This window comes from Hordeum vulgare, chromosome 1H, assembly GCF_904849725.1.
Source record: "Hordeum vulgare subsp. vulgare chromosome 1H, MorexV3_pseudomolecules_assembly, whole genome shotgun sequence".
In the NCBI taxonomy this organism is placed as follows: Eukaryota; Viridiplantae; Streptophyta; class Magnoliopsida; order Poales; family Poaceae; genus Hordeum; species Hordeum vulgare.
Genome location: NC_058518.1, coordinates 464,319,302 through 464,327,004, shown reverse-complemented (window position 1 = coordinate 464,327,004; position 7,703 = coordinate 464,319,302).

The window sequence follows — 7,703 nt, the reverse complement described above, 5'->3', positions numbered from 1 at the left end:
AACTCCTCAAAGGAAAATTTTCCATAGTGACAAGTGACAAAAAATTTCAGCACAGTATATAAATGTTTCCTTACCAAATTTCACTTACCAAAGGCGCTTCCCTCCCCGGCAATGGCGCCAGAAAAGAGTCTTGATGACCCACAAGTATAGGGGATCAATCATAGTCCTTTCGATAAGTAAGAGTGTCGAACCCAACGTGGAGGAGAAGGCTCTGATAAACGGTTCTCAGCAAGGTAACAACTGCAAGCACTGAAAGTAGCGGTAACAAGTGATGGTGTAGTGAGGTGAAACATAGCAAGCGAAAAGTAACAAGTAACAAGTAGTAGCAACGGTGCAGCAAGTGGCCCAATCCCTTTTGTAGCAAGGGACAAGCCTGAACAAAGTCTTATAAGAGAAAAACTCTCCCGATGACACACGGGAATTTCTGTCATGGTAGTTTCATCATGTTCATATGATTAGCGTTCGTTACTTTGATAGTTTGATATGTGGGTGGACCGGTGCTTCGGTACTTCCCTTACTTGGACAAGCATCCCACTTATGATTAACCCCTCTCGCAAGCATCCGCAACTACGAAAGAAGAATTAAGACAACGTCTAACCATAGCATTAAACTAGTGGATCCAAATCAGCCCCTTATGAAGCAACGCATAGACTGGGGTTTAAGCTTCTGTCACTCCAGCAACCCATCATCTACTTACTACTCCCCAATGCCTTCCTATAGGCCTAAATATGGTGAAGTGTTATGTAGTCGACGTTCACATAACACCACTAGAGGAAAAACAACATACAGCATATCAAAATACCGAACGAATACCAAACTCACATGACTATTATTAGCATGACTTATCCCATGTCCTCAGGAACAAAAGTAACTACTCACAAAGCATAATCATAATCATGATCAGAGGTGTAATGAATAGCATCAAGGATCTGACCATAAACTCTTCCACCAAGTAATCCAACTAGCATCAACTACAAAGAGTAATCAACACTACTAGCAACCTTACAAGTACCAATCGGAGTCGCGAGACGAAGATTGGTTACAAGAGATGAACTAGGGATTGGAGAGGAGATGGTGCTGAGGAAGATGTTGATGGAGATGCCTCTCCTCCGACGAGAGGAGTGTTGGTCATGACGATGGCGATGATTTCCCCCTCTGGGAGGGAAGTTTCCCCGACAGGATCGTCCTGTCGGAGCTCTAGATTCGATCTGCTCAAGTTCCGCCTCGTGGCGGCGGAGAATCCACGAAAAAGCTCCACCCTGATTTTTTTTCGGACGAAACCCTTCATATAGCAAAAGAGGGGGGCCAGTGGGCCGCCAGGGTGCCCACAAGCCCTGTTGCCGTGGCCAGGGGGATAGGCCGCGGCAACCAGGCTTGTGGGCCCCTGGTTGCTCCCCTCTGACACTTCTTTCGCCCAGTATTTTCTATAAAATCCAAAAAAAAATCCATGTTGATTTTCAGGGCGTTTGGAGTTGCGCAGAATAGAGGACTCAGACTTGCTCCTTTTCCAGTCCATATTTCCAGCTGTCGGTATTCTCCCTCTTCAAATAAACCTTGCAAAATAAGAGAGAAAAGGCATAAGTAAGGTTCCACAAAGTATAATAACAGTCCAAAAAGCGATAAATATCAACATGAAAGCATGATGCAAAATGGACGTATCAAGCACGACAACCCCGATGGTGACACGTTGATGGAGATCATGATGATGGAGATCATGGTGTGGCGCCGGTGACAAGAAGATCGTGCCAGTGCTTTGGTGATGGAGATCAAGAAGCACATGATGATGGCCATATCATGTCACTTATGAATTGCATGTGATGTTAATCCTTTCATGCACCTTATTTTGCTTAGAACGATGGTAGCATTATGAGGTGATCTCTCACTAAAATTTCAAGATGAAATTGTGTTCTCCCCGACTATGCACTGTTGCTACAGTTCGTCGTTTCGAGACACCACGTGATGATCTGGTGTGATAGACTCAAAGTTCACATACAACGGGTGCAAAATAGATGCACACGCGGAACACTCGGGTTAAACTTGACGAGCCTAGCATGTGCAGACATGGCCTCGGAACACAAGAGACCGAAAGGTCGAGCATGAATCGTATAGTTGATATGATTAGCATAGAGATGCTTACCACTGAAACTATTCTCTACTCACGTGATGATCGGACTTGAGGTAGTAGATTTGGATCATGTACCACTCAAATGACTAGAGAGATGTACTTTTTGAGTGGGAGTTCTTAAGTAATATGATTAATTGAACTAATTATCATGAACATAGTCTAATGGTCTATGTGAATTACGATGTAGCTTGCGCTATAGCTCTACTGTTTTTATATGATCCTAGAGAAAATTTAGTTGAAAGTTGATAGTAGCAACTTTGCGGACTGATTCCGTAAAACTCTGGATTGTCCTCATTGTTGCGCAGAAGGCTTATGTCCTTAATGAACCACTTGGTGTGCTGCACCTCGGGCGTCGTGTGTGGATGTTGCGGACATCTGACATACACGTCTTTGATGACTACATGATAGTTCAGTGTGCAATACTTAATGGCTTAGAAACAAGGCACCGAAGACGTTTTGAAAATGTCACAGAACATAAGAGATGTTCAAAGAGATGAAATTGAGATTTCATGCTCATGCCCTTGTTGAGAGGTATAAGACCTCCGACAAGATTCTTTGCCTACAAAGTAAAGGAGAAAAGCTCAAAATCATTGAGCATGTTCTCAGATTGTCTGACTACAATAATCGCTTGAATCAAGTTGGAGTTAATCTTCCAGATGAGATAGTGATGGTTCTCCAAAGTCACTGCCACTAAGCTGCAAGAGCTTCGTGATGAACTATAACATATCAAGGATAGATACAATGATCCTTGAGCGATTCGTGATGTTTGACACTGCAAAAGTAGAAATCAAAGAAGGAGCATCAATAGTTGATGGTTAGTAAAACCACTAACTTTCAAGAAAGGCAAGGGCTAGAAGGGATTCTTCGTGAAACGGGAAAACAGTTGCTGCACTAATGAAGAGACCCAAGATTAAACCCAAACCCGAGACTAAGTGCTTTTGTTATGAGGGGAACGGTCACTGAGGTGGAGCTACCCTAGATGCTTGGTAGATAAGAAGGCTGGCAAAGTCGACAGAAGTATATTTGATATACATGATGTTGATGTGTACTTTATTAGTACTCCTAGTAGCGCGAGGGTATTGGATACCAGTTTGGTTACTAAGTGATTAGTAACACGAAATGAAAGCTACGGAATAAATGGAGACTAGCTAAAGGCGAGGTGACGATACGTGTTGGAAGTGTTTCCAAGGTTGATATGATCAAACGTCGCACGCTCCCTCTACCATCGGGATTGGTGTTAAACCTAAATAGTTGTTATTTGGTGCTTCCGTTAAGCATGAACATGATTGGATCGTGTTTATTGCAATACGATTATTCATTTAAAAAGAATAATGGTTACTCTATTTGCTTGAATAATCACCTTCAATGGTTTATTGAATCTCGGTCGTAGTGTTACACATGTTCATGATATTGGTGCCAAAAGATACAAGGTAATGATGATAGTACCACTTACTTGTGGCACTGCCGCTTGAGTCGTGTTGGTATAAATTGCATGAAGAGGCTCTATACTGATGGATCTTTATACTCACTTGATTTTGAATCACTTGTGACATGCAAATCATAGCACATGAGCAAGGCCTTGTTTTCATTGAGATGAGACAAGATAGTAACTTGTTGGAAGTAATACATTTTGATGTATGCAGTCCAATGGGTGCTGAGGCACGCAGTGGATATCATTATGTTCTTACTTCAATGACGATTTGAGTAGATACAGGAGTATTTACTTAATGAAACACAAGTCTGAAATATTGAAAAGTTCAATTCTGTTTCAAAGTGAAGTTCGTCGTAAGAAGAGGATAAACTGTCTACGATATGATCACACAAATGAATATCTGAGTTGCGAGTTTTGGTACACAGTTAAGACAATGTGGAAGTTGTTTCGCAATTAATGCCACCAAGAACACCATGGTGTGATGGTGTCATAGCCGCGACCTATTTGATATGGTGGATGCTATGATGTCTCTTATCGAATTACCACTATCATTTATGGGTTATGCATTAGAGACAACCGCATTCACTTTAAATAGGGCACCGCGTAATTCCGTTGAGATGACACAGTATAGACTGAGGTTTAGAGAAATCTAAACTGTCGTTTCTTGAAAGTTTGGGGCTGCGACACTTATGTGAAAAAGTTTCAGTCTGATAAGCTCGAACCCAAAGTGGATAAATGCATCTTCATAGGATATCCAAAACAGTTGGGTACATCTCCTATCTCAGATCCGGAAGCAAAGTGTTTGTTTCTAGAAACGGGTCCTTTCTCGAGGAAAGGTTTCTCTCGAAAGAATTGAGTGGGAGGGTGATAGAACTTGATGAGGTTATTGAACCATCACTTCAACTAGTGTGTAGCAGGGCGCATGCGTTGTTCCTGTGGCGCCTACACCAATTGAAGTGAAGCTGATGATAGTGATCATTGAGCATCAGATCAAGTTACTACAGACCTCGTAGGTTGACAAGGTCGCGTACTACTACAGAGTGGTATGGTAACCCTGTCTTGGAGGTCATTTTGTTGAACAACAATGAACCTACGAGTTATGGAGAAGCAATGGTGGGCTCGGATTCCGACAAATGGCTGGAGGCCATGAAGTCCGAGAGAGAATCCATGTATAAAACAAAGTGTAGACTTTGGAAGAACTGCTTGATGGTAGTAAGACTATTAAGTAAAGATGGATCTTTAAAAGGAAGACAAACGATGATGGTGATAAGTCACTATTAAGAAAAGCTCGACTTGTCGCAAAGATGTTTTCGACAAGATCAAAGAGTTGACTATGATGTGACTTTCTCACTCGTAGCGATGCTAAAAGTCTGTTGGAATTATGTTAGTAGTTGCTGCATTATTTGTGAAATATTGCACATAGGAAGTCAAAACATTGTTTCCTCGACGGTTTCCTTGAGGAAAGATTCTATGTGATACAATCAGAATGTTTTGTCGATCCTAAGGATACTAACAAGTATGCAAGCTCCAACGATCCTTCAATGGACTGGTGCAAGCATCTCAGAGTTGGAATATACACTTCGATGAGATGATCAAAGATTTTGCGTTTGTACAAGGTTTATGAGAAACTTGTATTTCCAAAGAAGTGAGTGGGAGCACTATAGCATTTCTGATAAGTATATGTGGTTGACATATTGTTGATCAGAAGTAATGTAGAGTTTCTGTGAAGCATAAAAGGTTGTTTGAAAGGAGTTTTTCAAAGGAATACCTGGATTGAGCTACTTGAACGTTGAGCATCAAGATCTATGGAGATAGATCGAAACACTTAATAGAAGTTTCAACAAGATGCATGCCTTGACAAGTTTTTGAAGGAGTTCAAAATAGATCAGCAAATAAGGAGTTCTTGACTGTGTTGTAAGGTGTGAATTTGAGTAAGACTCAAAACCCGACCACGACAGAATAAATAGAATAGACGAAGGTCGTCTTCTATGCCTTGGCAATAGACTCTAAAGTATGCCATGCTAAGTACCAAACCTGATATGTGCCTTGCAGCAAGTCTGTTAAGAGGTACAAAGAGTGATCCAGGATTGAATCACTGATCAGTGGTCAAAGTTATCCTTAGTAACTAAATGGACTAAGGAATTTTTCTCGATTATGGAGGTGGTTAAAGAGTTCGTCGTAAAGGGTTACGTCGATGCAAGCTTTGACACTAATCTGAATAACTATGAGTAGTGAAACGGATTCGTATAGTAGAGTAGATATTTGGAGTATTTCCGAATAGCACGTAGTAGCAGCATCTATAAGATGACATAAAGATTTGTAAAGCTCACTCGGATCTGAAAGGGTTCAGAACCGTCGACAAAAACCTCTCTCACAAGCAAGACGTGATCAAACCCCAGAACTGTAAGGGTGTTGGATTCGTTAGAATCACATAGTGATGTGGACTAGATTATTGACTCTAGTGCAAGTGGGAGACTGTTGGAAACATGCCCTAGAGGCAATAATAAATTAGTTATTATTATATGTATTTGTTCATGATAATCGTTTATTATCCATGCTATAATTGTATTGATTGGAAACACAATACTTGTGTGGATACATAGACAAAACACTATCCCTAGTAAGCCTCTAGTTGACTAGCTCGTTGATCAAAGATGGTCAAGGTTTCCTGACCATAGGCAAGTGTTGTTACTTGATAAAGGGATCTAGGAGAATCATGTGATGGACAAGACCCAAACTATGAACGTAGCATATTGATCGTGTCATTTTATTGCTATAGTTTTCTGCGTGTCAAGTATTTGTTTCTATGACCATGAGATCATATAACTCACTGGCCCCGGAGGAATACCTTGTGTGTATCAAACGTCACAACGTAACTGGGTGACTATAAAGATGCTCTACAGGTATCTCCGAAGGTGTCCGTTGAGTTAGTATGGATCAAGACTGGGATTTGTCACTCCGTGTGACGGAGAGGTATCTCGGGGCCCACTCGGTAATACAACATCACACACAAGCCTTGCAAGCAATGTGACTTAGTGTATGTCACGGGATCTTGTATTACGAAACGAGTAAACAGACTTGCCGGTAAACGAGATTGAAATAGGTATGCGGATACCGACGATCGAATCTCGGGCAAGTAACATACCGAAGGACAAAGGGAATGAGATACGGGATTATATGAATCCTTGACACTAAGGTTCAACCGATAAGATCTTCGGAGAATATGTAGGATCCAATATGGGCATCCAGTTCCCGCTATTGGATATTGACCGAGGAGTCTCTCGGGTCATGTCTACATAGTTCTCGAACCCGCAGGGTCTGCACACTTAAGATTCGATGATGTTTTATGCGTATTTGAGTTATATGGTTGGTTACCGAATGTTGTTTGGAGTCCCGGATGAGATCACGGACGTCACGAGGGTTTCCGGAATGGTCCGAAAACGAAGATTGATATATTTACCGGAAAGATTGCGACATTACCGGGAATGTACCGGGAGTGACGAATGGGTTTCGGAGTTCTATCGGGAGGGGCCAGCCCACCCAGGAAGAAGCCCAAAGGTTTTGTGGGGGCACACTAGCCCTTAGTGGGCTGGTGGGCAAGCCCAAGAGGGCGCTTGCGCAGGAGATAAAGAAATCAAAGAGAAAAATAAAAAAAAGGGAAGTGGGGAAGTGGAGAAGGACTCCACCTTCCAATCCTAGTTGGACTAGGATTGGAAGGGGAGGACTTCCCCCCTTGCTTCGGCCGACCCCTTGGGGCTCTCTTGAGCCTCAAGTCAGGTCCCTCCCCCTCCCTCCTATATATACTGAGGTATTAGGACTGATTTGAGACAACTTTGCCACGGCAGCCCGACCACATACCTCCACGATTTTTCCTCTAGATCGTATTTCTGCGGAGCTCGGGCGGAGCCCTGCTGGGATAGATCACCACCAACCTCCGGAGCGTAGTCACGCTGCTGGGGAACTCATCAACCTCTCCGTCTCTCTTGCTGGACCAAGAAGGCCAAGATCATCGTTGAGCTGTACGTGTGCTGAACGCGGAGGTGCCGTCCATTCGGCACTAGATTGGAGCGGATCATGGGACGGATCGCGGGACGGTTCATGGGACGGTTCGCATGGCGGATCGAGGGACGTGAGGACGTTCCACTA